The following is a 22649-nucleotide window of genomic DNA, read 5'->3' as shown; positions in this document are numbered from 1 at the left end:
GCCCTCTGTCCCTGTGACCGCAGGCTCTGCCGTGGGAGGCGGGATCCCACGTAGAGGTCGCGCGCTGGCTGCCCTGTCTTGGGTTGAGCGACGGAGCGCGACGTGGAGCAGCACCCGACTGAGGCTCCCTGCTTCTCTGTCCCCTGGCGTCTTGCCCTGGACCCAGTGCACCACCTTGTGGCGAGCCCAGGTGTGGCGCGTCCCGCTGTGGGGCCCGCTGGGGTGCAGGACCCACTTTCTCATGGCTTCCGCACGTCCCTCCCCGCCCGCCTGGAGGGCAGTTGGGGAGCGGTCCCCAACGTGGCCTGGGACCAACCTCGCTGGTGACCCGTGTCGCGGGCGCGCGCCCCAGGAGAGTGTGGGGAGGGGAGAGGATTCGGGGACGTAGCTGTGAGGATTCGGTGTGCGTGGGTCTGGCGGGTGGCCCGGACGGGGTCGGGGTCGTGGTCACGGTGGGTCGTTGTGGTGGTGGTGGTGGTGGTGGTGCTGGGGGTGGTGGTGGTGGTGGGGGGGGTGGTGGCGAAGTCCCCGAAGACAAAAGGAGCAGCGAGGGAGGGAGGAGCAAAAGCCTACAGCACCCGGTATTCCCAGGCGGTCTCCCATCCAAGTACTAACCAGGCCCGACCCTGCTTAGCTTCCGAGATCAGACGAGATCGGGCGCGTTCAGGGTGGTATGGCCGTAGACGCTAGCCGCCGCCTCCGGGAGCCCCAAGAGCCTGCCGAGGGCCCCGGCGTGCGTCTCCACGCTGCTCTCCTGGCACGGCTGGGAGTCCGGGTGGGGGCTGGCAGCCCGGGGCCAGCGGCCAGAGGCCCCGCGCGCCTGCTCGGGCAGCCGGTCTCGCCCAGGTGGCCGCTGGGTGGCTTTCTTCCCGAGGTGTCCTGCTGCCAGGACGAGGGTCAAGTTTTCTCGGGGGAAAATTTCTCAGTGCTCTCGGGCGCTTGTTCTTCTGGGAATGTCCACTGCTGTGGCCAAGGCGGGGGACGCACAGCTCGGGCCAGGGCAAGCAGCCGCCCTCCTCCGTCGCCTCCTGGAGCCGTATCCTTGGGTGGGTGCGTGGCTCCCAGCGGAGGTCTCGGGGACCCTTCCGGTCCTCTTCGTCCGGAAAGCGCCACTGCCCCTCCAGCCCATCAGGAAAACGGCAGCCGTGCCCTTCGCCGACCCGCTCCGCCCTCCTCCACACTCAGGGCCTGGGGCTGCGGGGCTGAATCGTGAGGCTTTCCAGCCCAGGACTTCACCTCTGGCCCCTTTCACACCCGGGATCTTGGGAAGAAGAAACAAAACCAAACACAGCCAAAGCCATCTCCTCCGACCCGGGGCCCCTCCACATCCCTTCCGATCCCGGGTTCCTGCCGGCCTCCCGGGGCGTTTCTCCCAGGCAGGCCTTCGCGGCCACTACACGGGGCTGAGCACTCGAGTCCTCGGGCGTCACGGGGCCCGCGGCCACGCCAAGCACGCACGACTCCCGGGTCTCGTCTGCTCCTGGGTGCCCTGGGCCTCTTCCCTGTGCCGCTGCTGGGTCTTGTGCCCCTGCTTGGCCTCCTTCAGACCCGGCCCCGTGCTACGCGGCCACGTGCTACAGGATCGTGCCAGCAGAACTGGCCCTGGCTGAGCCCCGTACCCACCCTCCTGCCATCCCTGGCCCTGCTAGCAAATGGCAGAGATCCTCTGGCCTCCGAGCCCAGACAAAAATCCTGATGCAGTTGGCCGAGGGGCCGCAAACCAAGGCTTCGCTTGTTCCCGCTCAGGCCCCAGCCATACCCTCTTGTCCTTCGGCTGCTCGTGTGTGGGGTGGGGGAGAGGAGGGTGCGTCCCCGTGCGTGCGTGCGTGGTCTGGGTGTCTCTGCGTGGTGTGTGTGTGTGTGTGTGTGTGTTAGATGCCGTGCCTGGTGTAGGTGGGGAAGAGCAAGCCCTCACGCACAGAGCCCCATCACACACTGGGGCCGGGCCGAGGGGGTCAATCTGCTCGGCCTGATTGCGTTGGGCATACATTGCAGAAGGTGGGTTTTCCAAGGCGGAGCAGAGGGTCCCGGCACCTGAGGTTGTCCACGGGGAGAATGTCTGTTCCACGGGGGCAAGCGGTCCCTTCCGTCGTGTCCAAGCCCATGTTACCCCGAAGGCCAGGTGGCCCCGGTCCTTGAGCTGACTGAGGAGTGCTTTGAGACCCGGAGGGTGGCACAGGCGACTGGGCGCCAGCGGCGGCCCTCCCTCCCTTTGAGCGGGACGGGGAGCTGCCGCTGGCATCCGGAGCTCTGGCGGCCTGCGCCCTCTGTCCCTGTGACCGCAGGCTCTGCCGTGGGAGGCGGGATCCCACGTAGAGGTCGCGCGCTGGCTGCACTGTCTTGGGTTGAGCGACGGAGCGCGACGTGGAGCAGCACCCGACTGAGGCTCCCTGCTTCTCTGTCCCCTGGCGTCTTGCCCTGGACCCAGTGCACCACCTTGTGGCGAGCCCAGGTGTGGCGCGTCCCGCTGTGGGGCCCGCTGGGGTGCAGGACCCACTTTCTCATGGCTTCCGCACGTCCCTCCCCGCCCGCCTGGAGGGCAGTTGGGGAGCGGTCCCCAACGTGGCCTGGGACCAACCTCGCTGGTGACCCGTGTCGCGGGCGCGCGCCCCAGGAGAGTGTGGGGAGGGGAGAGGATTCGGGGACGTAGCTGTGAGGATTCGGTGTGCGTGGGTCTGGCGGGTGGCCCGGACGGGGTCGGGGTCGTGGTCACGGTGGGTCGTTGTGGTGGTGGTGGTGGTGGTGGTGCTGGGGGTGGTGGTGGTGGGGGGGGGGTGGTGGCGAAGTCCCCGAAGACAAAAGGAGCAGCGAGGGAGGGAGGAGCAAAAGCCTACAGCACCCGGTATTCCCAGGCGGTCTCCCATCCAAGTACTAACCAGGCCCGACCCTGCTTAGCTTCCGAGATCAGACGAGATCGGGCGCGTTCAGGGTGGTATGGCCGTAGACGCTAGCCGCCGCCTCCGGGAGCCCCAAGAGCCTGCCGAGGGCCCCGGCGTGCGTCTCCACGCTGCTCTCCTGGCACGGCTGGGAGTCCGGGTGGGGGCTGGCAGCCCGGGGCCAGCGGCCAGAGGCCCCGCGCGCCTGCTCGGGCAGCCGGTCTCGCCCAGGTGGCCGCTGGGTGGCTTTCTTCCCGAGGTGTCCTGCTGCCAGGACGAGGGTCAAGTTTTCTCGGGGGAAAATTTCTCAGTGCTCTCGGGCGCTTGTTCTTCTGGGAATGTCCACTGCTGTGGCCAAGGCGGGGGACGCACAGCTCGGGCCAGGGCAAGCAGCCGCCCTCCTCCGTCGCCTCCTGGAGCCGTATCCTTGGGTGGGTGCGTGGCTCCCAGCGGAGGTCTCGGGGACCCTTCCGGTCCTCTTCGTCCGGAAAGCGCCACTGCCCCTCCAGCCCATCAGGAAAACGGCAGCCGCGCCCTTCGCCGACCCGCTCCGCCCTCCTCCACACTCAGGGCCTGGGGCTGCGGGGCTGAATCGTGAGGCTTTCCAGCCCAGGACTTCACCTCTGGCCCCTTTCACACCCGGGATCTTGGGAAGAAGAAACAAAACCAAACACAGCCAAAGCCATCTCCTCCGACCCGGGGCCCCTCCACATCCCTTCCGATCCCGGGTTCCTGCCGGCCTCCCGGGGCGTTTCTCCCAGGCAGGCCTTCGCGGCCACTACACGGGGCTGAGCACTCGAGTCCTCGGGCGTCACGGGGCCCGCGGCCACGCCAAGCACGCACGACTCCCGGGTCTCGTCTGCTCCTGGGTGCCCTGGGCCTCTTCCCTGTGCCGCTGCTGGGTCTTGTGCCCCTGCTTGGCCTCCTTCAGACCCGGCCCCGTGCTACGCGGCCACGTGCTACAGGATCGTGCCAGCAGAACTGGCCCTGGCTGAGCCCCGTACCCACCCTCCTGCCATCCCTGGCCCTGCTAGCAAATGGCAGAGATCCTCTGGCCTCCGAGCCCAGACAAAAATCCTGATGCAGTTGGCCGAGGGGCCGCAAACCAAGGCTTCGCTTGTTCCCGCTCAGGCCCCAGCCATACCCTCTTGTCCTTCGGCTGCTCGTGTGTGGGGTGGGGGAGAGGAGGGTGCGTCCCCGTGCATGCGTGCGTGGTCTGGGTGTCTCTGCGTGGTGTGTGTGTGTGTGTGTGTGTGTGTTAGATGCCGTGCCTGGTGTAGGTGGGGAAGAGCAAGCCCTCACGCACAGAGCCCCATCACACACTGGGGCCGGGCCGAGGGGGTCAATCTGCTCGGCCTGATTGCGTTGGGCATACATTGCAGAAGGTGGGTTTTCCAAGGCGGAGCAGAGGGTCCCGGCACCTGAGGTTGTCCACGGGGAGAATGTCTGTTCCACGGGGGCAAGCGGTCCCTTCCGTCGTGCCCAAGCCCATGTGACCCCGAAGGCCAGGTGGCCCCGGTCCTTGAGCTGACTGAGGAGTGCTTTGAGACCCGGAGGGTGGCACAGGCGACTGGGCGCCAGCGGCGGCCCTCCCTCCCTTTGAGCGGGACGGGGAGCTGCCGCTGGCATCCGGAGCTCTGGCGGCCTGCGCCCTCTGTCCCTGTGACCGCAGGCTCTGCCGTGGGAGGCGGGATCCCACGTAGAGGTCGCGCGCTGGCTGCCCTGTCTTGGGTTGAGCGACGGAGCGCGACGTGGAGCAGCACCCGACTGAGGCTCCCTGCTTCTCTGTCCCCTGGCGTCTTGCCCTGGACCCAGTGCACCACCTTGTGGCGAGCCCAGGTGTGGCGCGTCCCGCTGTGGGGCCCGCTGGGGTGCAGGACCCACTTTCTCATGGCTTCCGCACGTCCCTCCCCGCCCGCCTGGAGGGCAGTTGGGGAGCGGTCCCCAACGTGGCCTGGGACCAACCTCGCTGGTGACCCGTGTCGCGGGCGCGCGCCCCAGGAGAGTGTGGGGAGGGGAGAGGATTCGGGGACGTAGCTGTGAGGATTCGGTGTGCGTGGGTCTGGCGGGTGGCCCGGACGGGGTCGGGGTCGTGGTCACGGTGGGTCGTTGTGGTGGTGGTGGTGGTGGTGGTGCTGGGGGTGGTGGTGGTGGTGGGGGGGGTGGTGGCGAAGTCCCCGAAGACAAAAGGAGCAGCGAGGGAGGGAGGAGCAAAAGCCTACAGCACCCGGTATTCCCAGGCGGTCTCCCATCCAAGTACTAACCAGGCCCGACCCTGCTTAGCTTCCGAGATCAGACGAGATCGGGCGCGTTCAGGGTGGTATGGCCGTAGACGCTAGCCGCCGCCTCCGGGAGCCCCAAGAGCCTGCCGAGGGCCCCGGCGTGCGTCTCCACGCTGCTCTCCTGGCACGGCTGGGAGTCCGGGTGGGGGCTGGCAGCCCGGGGCCAGCGGCCAGAGGCCCCGCGCGCCTGCTCGGGCAGCCGGTCTCGCCCAGGTGGCCGCTGGGTGGCTTTCTTCCCGAGGTGTCCTGCTGCCAGGACGAGGGTCAAGTTTTCTCGGGGGAAAATTTCTCAGTGCTCTCGGGCGCTTGTTCTTCTGGGAATGTCCACTGCTGTGGCCAAGGCGGGGGACGCACAGCTCGGGCCAGGGCAAGCAGCCGCCCTCCTCCGTCGCCTCCTGGAGCCGTATCCTTGGGTGGGTGCGTGGCTCCCAGCGGAGGTCTCGGGGACCCTTCCGGTCCTCTTCGTCCGGAAAGCGCCACTGCCCCTCCAGCCCATCAGGAAAACGGCAGCCGCGCCCTTCGCCGACCCGCTCCGCCCTCCTCCACACTCAGGGCCTGGGGCTGCGGGGCTGAATCGTGAGGCTTTCCAGCCCAGGACTTCACCTCTGGCCCCTTTCACACCCGGGATCTTGGGAAGAAGAAACAAAACCAAACACAGCCAAAGCCATCTCCTCCGACCCGGGGCCCCTCCACATCCCTTCCGATCCCGGGTTCCTGCCGGCCTCCCGGGGCGTTTCTCCCAGGCAGGCCTTCGCGGCCACTACACGGGGCTGAGCACTCGAGTCCTCGGGCGTCACGGGGCCCGCGGCCACGCCAAGCACGCACGACTCCCGGGTCTCGTCTGCTCCTGGGTGCCCTGGGCCTCTTCCCTGTGCCGCTGCTGGGTCTTGTGCCCCTGCTTGGCCTCCTTCAGACCCGGCCCCGTGCTACGCGGCCACGTGCTACAGGATCGTGCCAGCAGAACTGGCCCTGGCTGAGCCCCGTACCCACCCTCCTGCCATCCCTGGCCCTGCTAGCAAATGGCAGAGATCCTCTGGCCTCCGAGCCCAGACAAAAATCCTGATGCAGTTGGCCGAGGGGCCGCAAACCAAGGCTTCGCTTGTTCCCGCTCAGGCCCCAGCCATACCCTCTTGTCCTTCGGCTGCTCGTGTGTGGGGTGGGGGAGAGGAGGGTGCGTCCCCGTGCGTGCGTGCGTGGTCTGGGTGTCTCTGCGTGGTGTGTGTGTGTGTGTGTGTGTGTGTTAGATGCCGTGCCTGGTGTAGGTGGGGAAGAGCAAGCCCTCACGCACAGAGCCCCATCACACACTGGGGCCGGGCCGAGGGGGTCAATCTGCTCGGCCTGATTGCGTTGGGCATACATTGCAGAAGGTGGGTTTTCCAAGGCGGAGCAGAGGGTCCCGGCACCTGAGGTTGTCCACGGGGAGAATGTCTGTTCCACGGGGGCAAGCGGTCCCTTCCGTCGTGCCCAAGCCCATGTGACCCCGAAGGCCAGGTGGCCCCGGTCCTTGAGCTGACTGAGGAGTGCTTTGAGACCCGGAGGGTGGCACAGGCGACTGGGCGCCAGCGGCGGCCCTCCCTCCCTTTGAGCGGGACGGGGAGCTGCCGCTGGCATCCGGAGCTCTGGCGGCCTGCGCCCTCTGTCCCTGTGACCGCAGGCTCTGCCGTGGGAGGCGGGATCCCACGTAGAGGTCGCGCGCTGGCTGCCCTGTCTTGGGTTGAGCGACGGAGCGCGACGTGGAGCAGCACCCGACTGAGGCTCCCTGCTTCTCTGTCCCCTGGCGTCTTGCCCTGGACCCAGTGCACCACCTTGTGGCGAGCCCAGGTGTGGCGCGTCCCGCTGTGGGGCCCGCTGGGGTGCAGGACCCACTTTCTCATGGCTTCCGCACGTCCCTCCCCGCCCGCCTGGAGGGCAGTTGGGGAGCGGTCCCCAACGTGGCCTGGGACCAACCTCGCTGGTGACCCGTGTCGCGGGCGCGCACCCCAGGAGAGTGTGGGGAGGGGAGAGGATTCGGGGACGTAGCTGTGAGGATTCGGTGTGCGTGGGTCTGGCGGGTGGCCCGGACGGGGTCGGGGTCGTGGTCACGGTGGGTCGTTGTGGTGGTGGTGGTGGTGGTGGTGCTGGGGGTGGTGGTGGTGGGGGGGGGGTGGTGGCGAAGTCCCCGAAGACAAAAGGAGCAGCGAGGGAGGGAGGAGCAAAAGCCTACAGCACCCGGTATTCCCAGGCGGTCTCCCATCCAAGTACTAACCAGGCCCGACCCTGCTTAGCTTCCGAGATCAGACGAGATCGGGCGCGTTCAGGGTGGTATGGCCGTAGACGCTAGCCGCCGCCTCCGGGAGCCCCAAGAGCCTGCCGAGGGCCCCGGCGTGCGTCTCCACGCTGCTCTCCTGGCACGGCTGGGAGTCCGGGTGGGGGCTGGCAGCCCGGGGCCAGCGGCCAGAGGCCCCGCGCGCCTGCTCGGGCAGCCGGTCTCGCCCAGGTGGCCGCTGGGTGGCTTTCTTCCCGAGGTGTCCTGCTGCCAGGACGAGGGTCAAGTTTTCTCGGGGGAAAATTTCTCAGTGCTCTCGGGCGCTTGTTCTTCTGGGAATGTCCACTGCTGTGGCCAAGGCGGGGGACGCACAGCTCGGGCCAGGGCAAGCAGCCGCCCTCCTCCGTCGCCTCCTGGAGCCGTATCCTTGGGTGGGTGCGTGGCTCCCAGCGGAGGTCTCGGGGACCCTTCCGGTCCTCTTCGTCCGGAAAGCGCCACTGCCCCTCCAGCCCATCAGGAAAACGGCAGCCGCGCCCTTCGCCGACCCGCTCCGCCCTCCTCCACACTCAGGGCCTGGGGCTGCGGGGCTGAATCGTGAGGCTTTCCAGCCCAGGACTTCACCTCTGGCCCCTTTCACACCCGGGATCTTGGGAAGAAGAAACAAAACCAAACACAGCCAAAGCCATCTCCTCCGACCCGGGGCCCCTCCACATCCCTTCCGATCCCGGGTTCCTGCCGGCCTCCCGGGGCGTTTCTCCCAGGCAGGCCTTCGCGGCCACTACACGGGGCTGAGCACTCGAGTCCTCGGGCGTCACGGGGCCCGCGGCCACGCCAAGCACGCACGACTCCCGGGTCTCGTCTGCTCCTGGGTGCCCTGGGCCTCTTCCCTGTGCCGCTGCTGGGTCTTGTGCCCCTGCTTGGCCTCCTTCAGACCCGGCCCCGTGCTACGCGGCCACGTGCTACAGGATCGTGCCAGCAGAACTGGCCCTGGCTGAGCCCCGTACCCACCCTCCTGCCATCCCTGGCCCTGCTAGCAAATGGCAGAGATCCTCTGGCCTCCGAGCCCAGACAAAAATCCTGATGCAGTTGGCCGAGGGGCCGCAAACCAAGGCTTCGCTTGTTCCCGCTCAGGCCCCAGCCATACCCTCTTGTCCTTCGGCTGCTCGTGTGTGGGGTGGGGGAGAGGAGGGTGCGTCCCCGTGCGTGCGTGCGTGGTCTGGGTGTCTCTGCGTGGTGTGTGTGTGTGTGTGTGTGTGTGTTAGATGCCGTGCCTGGTGTAGGTGGGGAAGAGCAAGCCCTCACGCACAGAGCCCCATCACACACTGGGGCCGGGCCGAGGGGGTCAATCTGCTCGGCCTGATTGCGTTGGGCATACATTGCAGAAGGTGGGTTTTCCAAGGCGGAGCAGAGGGTCCCGGCACCTGAGGTTGTCCACGGGGAGAATGTCTGTTCCACGGGGGCAAGCGGTCCCTTCCGTCGTGCCCAAGCCCATGTGACCCCGAAGGCCAGGTGGCCCCGGTCCTTGAGCTGACTGAGGAGTGCTTTGAGACCCGGAGGGTGGCACAGGCGACTGGGCGCCAGCGGCGGCCCTCCCTCCCTTTGAGCGGGACGGGGAGCTGCCGCTGGCATCCGGAGCTCTGGCGGCCTGCGCCCTCTGTCCCTGTGACCGCAGGCTCTGCCGTGGGAGGCGGGATCCCACGTAGAGGTCGCGCGCTGGCTGCCCTGTCTTGGGTTGAGCGACGGAGCGCGACGTGGAGCAGCACCCGACTGAGGCTCCCTGCTTCTCTGTCCCCTGGCGTCTTGCCCTGGACCCAGTGCACCACCTTGTGGCGAGCCCAGGTGTGGCGCGTCCCGCTGTGGGGCCCGCTGGGGTGCAGGACCCACTTTCTCATGGCTTCCGCACGTCCCTCCCCGCCCGCCTGGAGGGCAGTTGGGGAGCGGTCCCCAACGTGGCCTGGGACCAACCTCGCTGGTGACCCGTGTCGCGGGCGCGCGCCCCAGGAGAGTGTGGGGAGGGGAGAGGATTCGGGGACGTAGCTGTGAGGATTCGGTGTGCGTGGGTCTGGCGGGTGGCCCGGACGGGGTCGGGGTCGTGGTCACGGTGGGTCGTTGTGGTGGTGGTGGTGGTGGTGGTGCTGGGGGTGGTGGTGGTGGTGGGGGGGGTGGTGGCGAAGTCCCCGAAGACAAAAGGAGCAGCGAGGGAGGGAGGAGCAAAAGCCTACAGCACCCGGTATTCCCAGGCGGTCTCCCATCCAAGTACTAACCAGGCCCGACCCTGCTTAGCTTCCGAGATCAGACGAGATCGGGCGCGTTCAGGGTGGTATGGCCGTAGACGCTAGCCGCCGCCTCCGGGAGCCCCAAGAGCCTGCCGAGGGCCCCGGCGTGCGTCTCCACGCTGCTCTCCTGGCACGGCTGGGAGTCCGGGTGGGGGCTGGCAGCCCGGGGCCAGCGGCCAGAGGCCCCGCGCGCCTGCTCGGGCAGCCGGTCTCGCCCAGGTGGCCGCTGGGTGGCTTTCTTCCCGAGGTGTCCTGCTGCCAGGACGAGGGTCAAGTTTTCTCGGGGGAAAATTTCTCAGTGCTCTCGGGCGCTTGTTCTTCTGGGAATGTCCACTGCTGTGGCCAAGGCGGGGGACGCACAGCTCGGGCCAGGGCAAGCAGCCGCCCTCCTCCGTCGCCTCCTGGAGCCGTATCCTTGGGTGGGTGCGTGGCTCCCAGCGGAGGTCTCGGGGACCCTTCCGGTCCTCTTCGTCCGGAAAGCGCCACTGCCCCTCCAGCCCATCAGGAAAACGGCAGCCGCGCCCTTCGCCGACCCGCTCCGCCCTCCTCCACACTCAGGGCCTGGGGCTGCGGGGCTGAATCGTGAGGCTTTCCAGCCCAGGACTTCACCTCTGGCCCCTTTCACACCCGGGATCTTGGGAAGAAGAAACAAAACCAAACACAGCCAAAGCCATCTCCTCCGACCCGGGGCCCCTCCACATCCCTTCCGATCCCGGGTTCCTGCCGGCCTCCCGGGGCGTTTCTCCCAGGCAGGCCTTCGCGGCCACTACACGGGGCTGAGCACTCGAGTCCTCGGGCGTCACGGGGCCCGCGGCCACGCCAAGCACGCACGACTCCCGGGTCTCGTCTGCTCCTGGGTGCCCTGGGCCTCTTCCCTGTGCCGCTGCTGGGTCTTGTGCCCCTGCTTGGCCTCCTTCAGACCCGGCCCCGTGCTACGCGGCCACGTGCTACAGGATCGTGCCAGCAGAACTGGCCCTGGCTGAGCCCCGTACCCACCCTCCTGCCATCCCTGGCCCTGCTAGCAAATGGCAGAGATCCTCTGGCCTCCGAGCCCAGACAAAAATCCTGATGCAGTTGGCCGAGGGGCCGCAAACCAAGGCTTCGCTTGTTCCCGCTCAGGCCCCAGCCATACCCTCTTGTCCTTCGGCTGCTCGTGTGTGGGGTGGGGGAGAGGAGGGTGCGTCCCCGTGCGTGCGTGCGTGGTCTGGGTGTCTCTGCGTGGTGTGTGTGTGTGTGTGTGTGTGTGTTAGATGCCGTGCCTGGTGTAGGTGGGGAAGAGCAAGCCCTCACGCACAGAGCCCCATCACACACTGGGGCCGGGCCGAGGGGGTCAATCTGCTCGGCCTGATTGCGTTGGGCATACATTGCAGAAGGTGGGTTTTCCAAGGCGGAGCAGAGGGTCCCGGCACCTGAGGTTGTCCACGGGGAGAATGTCTGTTCCACGGGGGCAAGCGGTCCCTTCCGTCGTGCCCAAGCCCATGTGACCCCGAAGGCCAGGTGGCCCCGGTCCTTGAGCTGACTGAGGAGTGCTTTGAGACCCGGAGGGTGGCACAGGCGACTGGGCGCCAGCGGCGGCCCTCCCTCCCTTTGAGCGGGACGGGGAGCTGCCGCTGGCATCCGGAGCTCTGGCGGCCTGCGCCCTCTGTCCCTGTGACCGCAGGCTCTGCCGTGGGAGGCGGGATCCCACGTAGAGGTCGCGCGCTGGCTGCCCTGTCTTGGGTTGAGCGACGGAGCGCGACGTGGAGCAGCACCCGACTGAGGCTCCCTGCTTCTCTGTCCCCTGGCGTCTTGCCCTTGACCCAGTGCACCACCTTGTGGCGAGCCCAGGTGTGGCGCATCCCGCTGTGGGGCCCGCTGGGGTGCAGGACCCACTTTCTCATGGCTTCCGCACGTCCCTCCCCGCCCGCCTGGAGGGCAGTTGGGGAGCGGTCCCCAACGTGGCCTGGGACCAACCTCGCTGGTGACCCGTGTCGCGGGCGCGCGCCCCAGGAGAGTGTGGGGAGGGGAGAGGATTCGGGGACGTAGCTGTGAGGATTCGGTGTGCGTGGGTCTGGCGGGTGGCCCGGACGGGGTCGGGGTCGTGGTCACGGTGGGTCGTTGTGGTGGTGGTGGTGGTGGTGGTGCTGGGGGTGGTGGTGGTGGTGGGGGGGGTGGTGGCGAAGTCCCCGAAGACAAAAGGAGCAGCGAGGGAGGGAGGAGCAAAAGCCTACAGCACCCGGTATTCCCAGGCGGTCTCCCATCCAAGTACTAACCAGGCCCGACCCTGCTTAGCTTCCGAGATCAGACGAGATCGGGCGCGTTCAGGGTGGTATGGCCGTAGACGCTAGCCGCCGCCTCCGGGAGCCCCAAGAGCCTGCCGAGGGCCCCGGCGTGCGTCTCCACGCTGCTCTCCTGGCACGGCTGGGAGTCCGGGTGGGGGCTGGCAGCCCGGGGCCAGCGGCCAGAGGCCCCGCGCGCCTGCTCGGGCAGCCGGTCTCGCCCAGGTGGCCGCTGGGTGGCTTTCTTCCCGAGGTGTCCTGCTGCCAGGACGAGGGTCAAGTTTTCTCGGGGGAAAATTTCTCAGTGCTCTCGGGCGCTTGTTCTTCTGGGAATGTCCACTGCTGTGGCCAAGGCGGGGGACGCACAGCTCGGGCCAGGGCAAGCAGCCGCCCTCCTCCGTCGCCTCCTGGAGCCGTATCCTTGGGTGGGTGCGTGGCTCCCAGCGGAGGTCTCGGGGACCCTTCCGGTCCTCTTCGTCCGGAAAGCGCCACTGCCCCTCCAGCCCATCAGGAAAACGGCAGCCGCGCCCTTCGCCGACCCGCTCCGCCCTCCTCCACACTCAGGGCCTGGGGCTGCGGGGCTGAATCGTGAGGCTTTCCAGCCCAGGACTTCACCTCTGGCCCCTTTCACACCCGGGATCTTGGGAAGAAGAAACAAAACCAAACACAGCCAAAGCCATCTCCTCCGACCCGGGGCCCCTCCACATCCCTTCCGATCCCGGGTTCCTGCCGGCCTCCCGGGGCGTTTCTCCCAGGCAGGCCTTCGCGGCCACTACACGGGGCTGAGCACTCGAGTCCTCGGGCGTCACGGGGCCCGCGGCCACGCCAAGCACGCACGACTCCCGGGTCTCGTCTGCTCCTGGGTGCCCTGGGCCTCTTCCCTGTGCCGCTGCTGGGTCTTGTGCCCCTGCTTGGCCTCCTTCAGACCCGGCCCCGTGCTACGCGGCCACGTGCTACAGGATCGTGCCAGCAGAACTGGCCCTGGCTGAGCCCCGTACCCACCCTCCTGCCATCCCTGGCCCTGCTAGCAAATGGCAGAGATCCTCTGGCCTCCGAGCCCAGACAAAAATCCTGATGCAGTTGGCCGAGGGGCCGCAAACCAAGGCTTCGCTTGTTCCCGCTCAGGCCCCAGCCATACCCTCTTGTCCTTCGGCTGCTCGTGTGTGGGGTGGGGGAGAGGAGGGTGCGTCCCCGTGCGTGCGTGCGTGGTCTGGGTGTCTCTGCGTGGTGTGTGTGTGTCTGTGTGTGTGTGTTAGATGCCGTGCCTGGTGTAGGTGGGGAAGAGCAAGCCCTCACGCACAGAGCCCCATCACACACTGGGGCCGGGCCGAGGGGGTCAATCTGCTCGGCCTGATTGCGTTGGGCATACATTGCAGAAGGTGGGTTTTCCAAGGCGGAGCAGAGGGTCCCGGCACCTGAGGTTGTCCACGGGGAGAATGTCTGTTCCACGGGGGCAAGCGGTCCCTTCCGTCGTGCCCAAGCCCATGTGACCCCGAAGGCCAGGTGGCCCCGGTCCTTGAGCTGACTGAGGAGTGCTTTGAGACCCGGAGGGTGGCACAGGCGACTGGGCGCCAGCGGCGGCCCTCCCTCCCTTTGAGCGGGACGGGGAGCTGCCGCTGGCATCCGGAGCTCTGGCGGCCTGCGCCCTCTGTCCCTGTGACCGCAGGCTCTGCCGTGGGAGGCGGGATCCCACGTAGAGTTCACGCGCTGGCTGCCCTGTCTTGGGTTGAGCGACGGAGCGCGACGTGGAGCAGCACCCGACTGAGGCTCCCTGCTTCTCTGTCCCCTGGCGTCTTGCCCTGGACCCAGTGCACCACCTTGTGGCGAGCCCAGGTGTGGCGCGTCCCGCTGTGGGGCCCGCTGGGGTGCAGGACCCACTTTCTCATGGCTTCCGCACGTCCCTCCCCGCCCGCCTGGAGGGCAGTTGGGGAGCGGTCCCCAACGTGGCCTGGGACCAACCTCGCTGGTGACCCGTGTCGCGGGCGCGCGCCCCAGGAGAGTGTGGGGAGGGGAGAGGATTCGGGGACGTAGCTGTGAGGATTCGGTGTGCGTGGGTCTGGCGGGTGGCCCGGACGGGGTCGGGGTCGTGGTCACGGTGGGTCGTTGTGGTGGTGGTGGTGGTGGTGGTGCTGGGGGTGGTGGTGGTGGTGGGGGGGTGGTGGCGAAGTCCCCGAAGACAAAAGGAGCAGCGAGGGAGGGAGGAGCAAAAGCCTACAGCACCCGGTATTCCCAGGCGGTCTCCCATCCAAGTACTAACCAGGCCCGACCCTGCTTAGCTTCCGAGATCAGACGAGATCGGGCGCGTTCAGGGTGGTATGGCCGTAGACGCTAGCCGCCGCCTCCGGGAGCCCCAAGAGCCTGCCGAGGGCCCCGGCGTGCGTCTCCACGCTGCTCTCCTGGCACGGCTGGGAGTCCGGGTGGGGGCTGGCAGCCCGGGGCCAGCGGCCAGAGGCCCCGCGCGCCTGCTCGGGCAGCCGGTCTCGCCCAGGTGGCCGCTGGGTGGCTTTCTTCCCGAGGTGTCCTGCTGCCAGGACGAGGGTCAAGTTTTCTCGGGGGAAAATTTCTCAGTGCTCTCGGGCGCTTGTTCTTCTGGGAATGTCCACTGCTGTGGCCAAGGCGGGGGACGCACAGCTCGGGCCAGGGCAAGCAGCCGCCCTCCTCCGTCGCCTCCTGGAGCCGTATCCTTGGGTGGGTGCGTGGCTCCCAGCGGAGGTCTCGGGGACCCTTCCGGTCCTCTTCGTCCGGAAAGCGCCACTGCCCCTCCAGCCCATCAGGAAAACGGCAGCCGCGCCCTTCGCCGACCCGCTCCGCCCTCCTCCACACTCAGGGCCTGGGGCTGCGGGGCTGAATCGTGAGGCTTTCCAGCCCAGGACTTCACCTCTGGCCCCTTTCACACCCGGGATCTTGGGAAGAAGAAACAAAACCAAACACAGCCAAAGCCATCTCCTCCGACCCGGGGCCCCTCCACATCCCTTCCGATCCCGGGTTCCTGCCGGCCTCCCGGGGCGTTTCTCCCAGGCAGGCCTTCGCGGCCACTACACGGGGCTGAGCACTCGAGTCCTCGGGCGTCACGGGGCCCGCGGCCACGCCAAGCACGCACGACTCCCGGGTCTCGTCTGCTCCTGGGTGCCCTGGGCCTCTTCCCTGTGCCGCTGCTGGGTCTTGTGCCCCTGCTTGGCCTCCTTCAGACCCGGCCCCGTGCTACGCGGCCACGTGCTACAGGATCGTGCCAGCAGAACTGGCCCTGGCTGAGCCCCGTACCCACCCTCCTGCCATCCCTGGCCCTGCTAGCAAATGGCAGAGATCCTCTGGCCTCCGAGCCCAGACAAAAATCCTGATGCAGTTGGCCGAGGGGCCGCAAACCAAGGCTTCGCTTGTTCCCGCTCAGGCCCCAGCCATACCCTCTTGTCCTTCGGCTGCTCGTGTGTGGGGTGGGGGAGAGGAGGGTGCATCCCCGTGCGTGCGTGCGTGGTCTGGGTGTCTCTGCGTGGTGTGTGTGTGTGTGTGTGTGTGTGTTAGATGCCGTGCCTGGTGTAGGTGGGGAAGAGCAAGCCCTCACGCACAGAGCCCCATCACACACTGGGGCCGGGCCGAGGGGGTCAATCTGCTCGGCCTGATTGCGTTGGGCATACATTGCAGAAGGTGGGTTTTCCAAGGCGGAGCAGAGGGTCCCGGCACCTGAGGTTGTCCACGGGGAGAATGTCTGTTCCACGGGGGCAAGCGGTCCCTTCCGTCGTGCCCAAGCCCATGTGACCCCGAAGGCCAGGTGGCCCCGGTCCTTGAGCTGACTGAGGAGTGCTTTGAGACCCGGAGGGTGGCACAGGCGACTGGGCGCCAGCGGCGGCCCTCCCTCCCTTTGAGCGGGACGGGGAGCTGCCGCTGGCATCCGGAGCTCTGGCGGCCTGCGCCCTCTGTCCCTGTGACCGCAGGCTCTGCCGTGGGAGGCGGGATCCCACGTAGAGGTCGCGCGCTGGCTGCCCTGTCTTGGGTTGAGCGACGGAGCGCGACGTGGAGCAGCACCCGACTGAGGCTCCCTGCTTCTCTGTCCCCTGGCGTCTTGCCCTGGACCCAGTGCACCACCTTGTGGCGAGCCCAGGTGTGGCGCGTCCCGCTGTGGGGCCCGCTGGGGTGCAGGACCCACTTTCTCATGGCTTCCGCACGTCCCTCCCCGCCCGCCTGGAGGGCAGTTGGGGAGCGGTCCCCAACGTGGCCTGGGACCAACCTCGCTGGTGACCCGTGTCGCGGGCGCGCGCCCCAGGAGAGTGTGGGGAGGGGAGAGGATTCGGGGACGTAGCTGTGAGGATTCGGTGTGCGTGGGTCTGGCGGGTGGCCCGGACGGGGTCGGGGTCGTGGTCACGGTGGGTCGTTGTGGTGGTGGTGGTGGTGGTGGTGCTGGGGGTGGTGGTGGTGGTGGGGGGGTGGTGGCGAAGTCCCCGAAGACAAAAGGAGCAGCGAGGGAGGGAGGAGCAAAAGCCTACAGCACCCGGTATTCCCAGGCGGTCTCCCATCCAAGTACTAACCAGGCCCGACCCTGCTTAGCTTCCGAGATCAGACGAGATCGGGCGCGTTCAGGGTGGTATGGCCGTAGACGCTAGCCGCCGCCTCCGGGAGCCCCAAGAGCCTGCCGAGGGCCCCGGCGTGCGTCTCCACGCTGCTCTCCTGGCACGGCTGGGAGTCCGGGTGGGGGCTGGCAGCCCGGGGCCAGCGGCCAGAGGCCCCGCGCGCCTGCTCGGGCAGCCGGTCTCGCCCAGGTGGCCGCTGGGTGGCTTTCTTCCCGAGGTGTCCTGCTGCCAGGACGAGGGTCAAGTTTTCTCGGGGGAAAATTTCTCAGTGCTCTCGGGCGCTTGTTCTTCTGGGAATGTCCACTGCTGTGGCCAAGGCGGGGGACGCACAGCTCGGGCCAGGGCAAGCAGCCGCCCTCCTCCGTCGCCTCCTGGAGCCGTATCCTTGGGTGGGTGCGTGGCTCCCAGCGGAGGTCTCGGGGACCCTTCCGGTCCTCTTCGTCCGGAAAGCGCCACTGCCCCTCCAGCCCATCAGGAAAACGGCAGCCGCGCCCTTCGCCGACCCGCTCCGCCCTCCTCCACACTCAGGGCCTGGGGCTGCGGGGCTGAATCGTGAGGCTTTCCAGCCCAGGACTTCACCTCTGGCCCCTTTCACACCCGGGATCTTGGGAAGAAGAAACAAAACCAAACACAGCCAAAGCCATCTCCTCCGACCCGGGGCCCCTCCACATCCCTTCCGATCCCGGGTTCCTGCCGGCCTCCCGGGGCGTTTCTCCCAGGCAGGCCTTCGCGGCCACTACACGGGGCTGAGCACTCGAGTCCTCGGGCGTCACGGGGCCCGCGGCCACGCCAAGCACGCACGACTCCCGGGTCTCGTCTGCTCCTGGGTGCCCTGGGCCTCTTCCCTGTGCCGCTGCTGGGTCTTGTGCCCCTGCTTGGCCTCCTTCAGACCCGGCCCCGTGCTACGCGGCCACGTGCTACAGGATCGTGCCAGCAGAACTGGCCCTGGCTGAGCCCCGTACCCACCCTCCTGCCATCCCTGGCCCTGCTAGCAAATGGCAGAGATCCTCTGGCCTCCGAGCCCAGACAAAAATCCTGATGCAGTTGGCCGAGGGGCCGCAAACCAAGGCTTCGCTTGTTCCCGCTCAGGCCCCAGCCATACCTTCTTGTCCTTCGGCTGCTTGTGTGTGGGTTGGGGGAGAGGAGGGTGCGTCCCCGTGCGTGCGTGCGTGGTCTGGGTGTCTCTGTGGTGTGTGTGTGTGTGTGTGTGTGTGTGTGTTAGATGCCGTGCCTGGTGTAGGTGGGGAAGAGCAAGCCCTCACGCACAGAGCCCCATCACACACTGGGGCCGGGCCGAGGGGGTCAATCTGCTCGGCCTGATTGCGTTGGGCATACATTGCAGAAGGTGGGTTTTCCAAGGCGGAGCAGAGGGTCCCGGCACCTGAGGTTGTCCACGGGGAGAATGTCTGTTCCACGGGGGCAAGCGGTCCCTTCCGTCGTGCCCAAGCCCATGTGACCCCGAAGGCCAGGTGGCCCCGGTCCTTGAGCTGACTGAGGAGTGCTTTGAGACCCGGAGGGTGGCACAGGCGACTGGGCGCCAGCGGCGGCCCTCCCTCCCTTTGAGCGGGACGGGGAGCTGCCGCTGGCATCCGGAGCTCTGGCGGCCTGCGCCCTCTGTCCCTGTGACCGCAGGCTCTGCCGTGGGAGGCGGGATCCCACGTAGAGGTCGCGCGCTGGCTGCCCTGTCTTGGGTTGAGCGACGGAGCGCGACGTGGAGCAGCACCCGACTGAGGCTCCCTGCTTCTCTGTCCCCTGGCGTCTTGCCCTGGACCCAGTGCACCACCTTGTGGCGAGCCCAGGTGTGGCGCGTCCCGCTGTGGGGCCCGCTGGGGTGCAGGACCCACTTTCTCATGGCTTCCGCACGTCCCTCCCCGCCCGCCTGGAGGGCAGTTGGGGAGCGGTCCCCAACGTGGCCTGGGACCAACCTCGCTGGTGACCCGTGTCGCGGGCGCGCGCCCCAGGAGAGTGTGGGGAGGGGAGAGGATTCGGGGACGTAGCTGTGAGGATTCGGTGTGCGTGGGTCTGGCGGGTGGCCCGGACGGGGTCGGGGTCGTGGTCACGGTGGGTCGTTGTGGTGGTGGTGGTGGTGGTGGTGCTGGGGGTGGTGGTGGTGGTGGGGGGGGTGGTGGCGAAGTCCCCGAAGACAAAAGGAGCAGCGAGGGAGGGAGGAGCAAAAGCCTACAGCACCCGGTATTCCCAGGCGGTCTCCCATCCAAGTACTAACCAGGCCCGACCCTGCTTAGCTTCCGAGATCAGACGAGATCGGGCGCGTTCAGGGTGGTATGGCCGTAGACGCTAGCCGCCGCCTCCGGGAGCCCCAAGAGCCTGCCGAGGGCCCCGGCGTGCGTCTCCACGCTGCTCTCCTGGCACGGCTGGGAGTCCGGGTGGGGGCTGGCAGCCCGGGGCCAGCGGCCAGAGGCCCCGCGCGCCTGCTCGGGCAGCCGGTCTCGCCCAGGTGGCCGCTGGGTGGCTTTCTTCCCGAGGTGTCCTGCTGCCAGGACGAGGGTCAAGTTTTCTCGGGGGAAAATTTCTCAGTGCTCTCGGGCGCTTGTTCTTCTGGGAATGTCCACTGCTGTGGCCAAGGCGGGGGACGCACAGCTCGGGCCAGGGCAAGCAGCCGCCCTCCTCCGTCGCCTCCTGGAGCCGTATCCTTGGGTGGGTGCGTGGCTCCCAGCGGAGGTCTCGGGGACCCTTCCGGTCCTCTTCGTCCGGAAAGCGCCACTGCCCCTCCAGCCCATCAGGAAAACGGCAGCCGCGCCCTTCGCCGACCCGCTCCGCCCTCCTCCACACTCAGGGCCTGGGGCTGCGGGGCTGAATCGTGAGGCTTTCCAGCCCAGGACTTCACCTCTGGCCCCTTTCACACCCGGGATCTTGGGAAGAAGAAACAAAACCAAACACAGCCAAAGCCATCTCCTCCGACCCGGGGCCCCTCCACATCCCTTCCGATCCCGGGTTCCTGCCGGCCTCCCGGGGCGTTTCTCCCAGGCAGGCCTTCGCGGCCACTACACGGGGCTGAGCACTCGAGTCCTCGGGCGTCACGGGGCCCGCGGCCACGCCAAGCACGCACGACTCCCGGGTCTCGTCTGCTCCTGGGTGCCCTGGGCCTCTTCCCTGTGCCGCTGCTGGGTCTTGTGCCCCTGCTTGGCCTCCTTCAGACCCGGCCCCGTGCTACGCGGCCACGTGCTACAGGATCGTGCCAGCAGAACTGGCCCTGGCTGAGCCCCGTACCCACCCTCCTGCCATCCCTGGCCCTGCTAGCAAATGGCAGAGATCCTCTGGCCTCCGAGCCCAGACAAAAATCCTGATGCAGTTGGCCGAGGGGCCGCAAACCAAGGCTTCGCTTGTTCCCGCTCAGGCCCCAGCCATACCCTCTTGTCCTTCGGCTGCTCGTGTGTGGGGTGGGGGAGAGGAGGGTGCGTCCCCGTGCGTGCGTGCGTGGTCTGGGTGTCTCTGCGTGGTGTGTGTGTGTGTGTGTGTGTGTGTTAGATGCCGTGCCTGGTGTAGGTGGGGAAGAGCAAGCCCTCACGCACAGAGCCCCATCACACACTGGGGCCGGGCCGAGGGGGTCAATCTGCTCGGCCTGATTGCGTTGGGCATACATTGCAGAAGGTGGGTTTTCCAAGGCGGAGCAGAGGGTCCCGGCACCTGAGGTTGTCCACGGGGAGAATGTCTGTTCCACGGGGGCAAGCGGTCCCTTCCGTCGTGCCCAAGCCCATGTGACCCCGAAGGCCAGGTGGCCCCGGTCCTTGAGCTGACTGAGGAGTGCTTTGAGACCCGGAGGGTGGCACAGGCGACTGGGCGCCAGCGGCGGCCCTCCCTCCCTTTGAGCGGGACGGGGAGCTGCCGCTGGCATCCGGAGCTCTGGCGGCCTGCGCCCTCTGTCCCTGTGACCGCAGGCTCTGCCGTGGGAGGCGGGATCCCACGTAGAGGTCGCGCGCTGGCTGCCCTGTCTTGGGTTGAGCGACGGAGCGCGACGTGGAGCAGCACCCGACTGAGGCTCCCTGCTTCTCTGTCCCCTGGCGTCTTGCCCTGGACCCAGTGCACCACCTTGTGGCGAGCCCAGGTGTGGCGCGTCCCGCTGTGGGGCCCGCTGGGGTGCAGGACCCACTTTCTCATGGCTTCCGCACGTCCCTCCCCGCCCGCCTGGAGGGCAGTTGGGGAGCGGTCCCCAACGTGGCCTGGGACCAACCTCGCTGGTGACCCGTGTCGCGGGCGCGCGCCCCAGGAGAGTGTGGGGAGGGGAGAGGATTCGGGGACGTAGCTGTGAGGATTCGGTGTGCGTGGGTCTGGCGGGTGGCCCGGACGGGGTCGGGGTCGTGGTCACGGTGGGTCGTTGTGGTGGTGGTGGTGGTGGTGGTGCTGGGGGTGGTGGTGGTGGTGGGGGGGGTGGTGGCGAAGTCCCCGAAGACAAAAGGAGCAGCGAGGGAGGGAGGAGCAAAAGCCTACAGCACCCGGTATTCCCAGGCGGTCTCCCATCCAAGTACTAACCAGGCCCGACCCTGCTTAGCTTCCGAGATCAGACGAGATCGGGCGCGTTCAGGGTGGTATGGCCGTAGACGCTAGCCGCCGCCTCCGGGAGCCCCAAGAGCCTGCCGAGGGCCCCGGCGTGCGTCTCCACGCTGCTCTCCTGGCACGGCTGGGAGTCCGGGTGGGGGCTGGCAGCCCGGGGCCAGCGGCCAGAGGCCCCGCGCGCCTGCTCGGGCAGCCGGTCTCGCCCAGGTGGCCGCTGGGTGGCTTTCTTCCCGAGGTGTCCTGCTGCCAGGACGAGGGTCAAGTTTTCTCGGGGGAAAATTTCTCAGTGCTCTCGGGCGCTTGTTCTTCTGGGAATGTCCACTGCTGTGGCCAAGGCGGGGGACGCACAGCTCGGGCCAGGGCAAGCAGCCGCCCTCCTCCGTCGCCTCCTGGAGCCGTATCCTTGGGTGGGTGCGTGGCTCCCAGCGGAGGTCTCGGGGACCCTTCCGGTCCTCTTCGTCCGGAAAGCGCCACTGCCCCTCCAGCCCATCAGGAAAACGGCAGCCGCGCCCTTCGCCGACCCGCTCCGCCCTCCTCCACACTCAGGGCCTGGGGCTGCGGGGCTGAATCGTGAGGCTTTCCAGCCCAGGACTTCACCTCTGGCCCCTTTCACACCCGGGATCTTGGGAAGAAGAAACAAAACCAAACACAGCCAAAGCCATCTCCTCCGACCCGGGGCCCCTCCACATCCCTTCCGATCCCGGGTTCCTGCCGGCCTCCCGGGGCGTTTCTCCCAGGCAGGCCTTCGCGGCCACTACACGGGGCTGAGCACTCGAGTCCTCGGGCGTCACGGGGCCCGCGGCCACGCCAAGCACGCACGACTCCCGGGTCTCGTCTGCTCCTGGGTGCCCTGGGCCTCTTCCCTGTGCCGCTGCTGGGTCTTGTGCCCCTGCTTGGCCTCCTTCAGACCCGGCCCCGTGCTACGCGGCCACGTGCTACAGGATCGTGCCAGCAGAACTGGCCCTGGCTGAGCCCCGTACCCACCCTCCTGCCATCCCTGGCCCTGCTAGCAAATGGCAGAGATCCTCTGGCCTCCGAGCCCAGACAAAAATCCTGATGCAGTTGGCCGAGGGGCCGCAAACCAAGGCTTTGCTTGTTCCCGCTCAGGCCCCAGCCATACCCTCTTGTCCTTCGGCTGCTCGTGTGTGGGGTGGGGGAGAGGAGGGTGCGTCCCCGTGCGTGCGTGCGTGGTCTGGGTGTCTCTGCGTGGTGTGTGTGTGTGTGTGTGTGTGTGTTAGATGCCGTGCCTGGTGTAGGTGGGGAAGAGCAAGCCCTCACGCACAGAGCCCCATCACACACTGGGGCCGGGCCGAGGGGGTCAATCTGCTCGGCCTGATTGCGTTGGGCATACATTGCAGAAGGTGGGTTTTCCAAGGCGGAGCAGAGGGTCCCGGCACCTGAGGTTGTCCACGGGGAGAATGTCTGTTCCACGGGGGCAAGCGGTCCCTTCCGTCGTGCCCAAGCCCATGTGACCCCGAAGGCCAGGTGGCCCCGGTCCTTGAGCTGACTGAGGAGTGCTTTGAGACCCGGAGGGTGGCACAGGCGACTGGGCGCCAGCGGCGGCCCTCCCTCCCTTTGAGCGGGACGGGGAGCTGCCGCTGGCATCCGGAGCTCTGGCGGCCTGCGCCCTCTGTCCCT

The 22649-nt window shown here is 67.8% G+C and overlaps 10 non-coding genes across 10 annotated transcripts; all 10 read right to left on the bottom strand.

The window, feature by feature from the left end:
• Positions 1-566: 566 nt before the first annotated feature.
• Positions 567-685, bottom strand: LOC141411742 (5S ribosomal RNA). The gene has a single exon (XR_012436581.1). It is a non-coding gene; the product is annotated as a 5S ribosomal RNA (ribosomal RNA).
• Positions 686-2827: 2142 nt separating this feature from the next.
• On the bottom strand, positions 2828-2946 carry LOC141411741 (5S ribosomal RNA). The gene has a single exon (XR_012436580.1). It is a non-coding gene; the product is annotated as a 5S ribosomal RNA (ribosomal RNA).
• A 2145-nt stretch (positions 2947-5091) lies between these two features.
• LOC141411740 (5S ribosomal RNA) lies at positions 5092-5210 on the bottom strand. The gene has a single exon (XR_012436579.1). It is a non-coding gene; the product is annotated as a 5S ribosomal RNA (ribosomal RNA).
• Positions 5211-7354: 2144 nt separating this feature from the next.
• LOC141411739 (5S ribosomal RNA) lies at positions 7355-7473 on the bottom strand. The gene has a single exon (XR_012436578.1). It is a non-coding gene; the product is annotated as a 5S ribosomal RNA (ribosomal RNA).
• A 2145-nt stretch (positions 7474-9618) lies between these two features.
• Positions 9619-9737, bottom strand: LOC141411738 (5S ribosomal RNA). Its single transcript, XR_012436577.1, has one exon. It is a non-coding gene; the product is annotated as a 5S ribosomal RNA (ribosomal RNA).
• Positions 9738-11882: 2145 nt separating this feature from the next.
• On the bottom strand, positions 11883-12001 carry LOC141411737 (5S ribosomal RNA). Its single transcript, XR_012436576.1, has one exon. It is a non-coding gene; the product is annotated as a 5S ribosomal RNA (ribosomal RNA).
• Positions 12002-14145: 2144 nt separating this feature from the next.
• Positions 14146-14264, bottom strand: LOC141411736 (5S ribosomal RNA). Its single transcript, XR_012436575.1, has one exon. It is a non-coding gene; the product is annotated as a 5S ribosomal RNA (ribosomal RNA).
• A 2144-nt stretch (positions 14265-16408) lies between these two features.
• LOC141411735 (5S ribosomal RNA) lies at positions 16409-16527 on the bottom strand. Its single transcript, XR_012436574.1, has one exon. It is a non-coding gene; the product is annotated as a 5S ribosomal RNA (ribosomal RNA).
• Positions 16528-18674: 2147 nt separating this feature from the next.
• Positions 18675-18793, bottom strand: LOC141411734 (5S ribosomal RNA). Its single transcript, XR_012436573.1, has one exon. It is a non-coding gene; the product is annotated as a 5S ribosomal RNA (ribosomal RNA).
• A 2145-nt stretch (positions 18794-20938) lies between these two features.
• Positions 20939-21057, bottom strand: LOC141411733 (5S ribosomal RNA). Its single transcript, XR_012436572.1, has one exon. It is a non-coding gene; the product is annotated as a 5S ribosomal RNA (ribosomal RNA).
• Positions 21058-22649: the final 1592 nt, after the last annotated feature.

This window comes from Castor canadensis, chromosome 10, assembly GCF_047511655.1.
Source record: "Castor canadensis chromosome 10, mCasCan1.hap1v2, whole genome shotgun sequence".
In the NCBI taxonomy this organism is placed as follows: Eukaryota; Metazoa; Chordata; class Mammalia; order Rodentia; family Castoridae; genus Castor; species Castor canadensis.
This window is presented reverse-complemented; position numbering and strand designations above follow the sequence as displayed.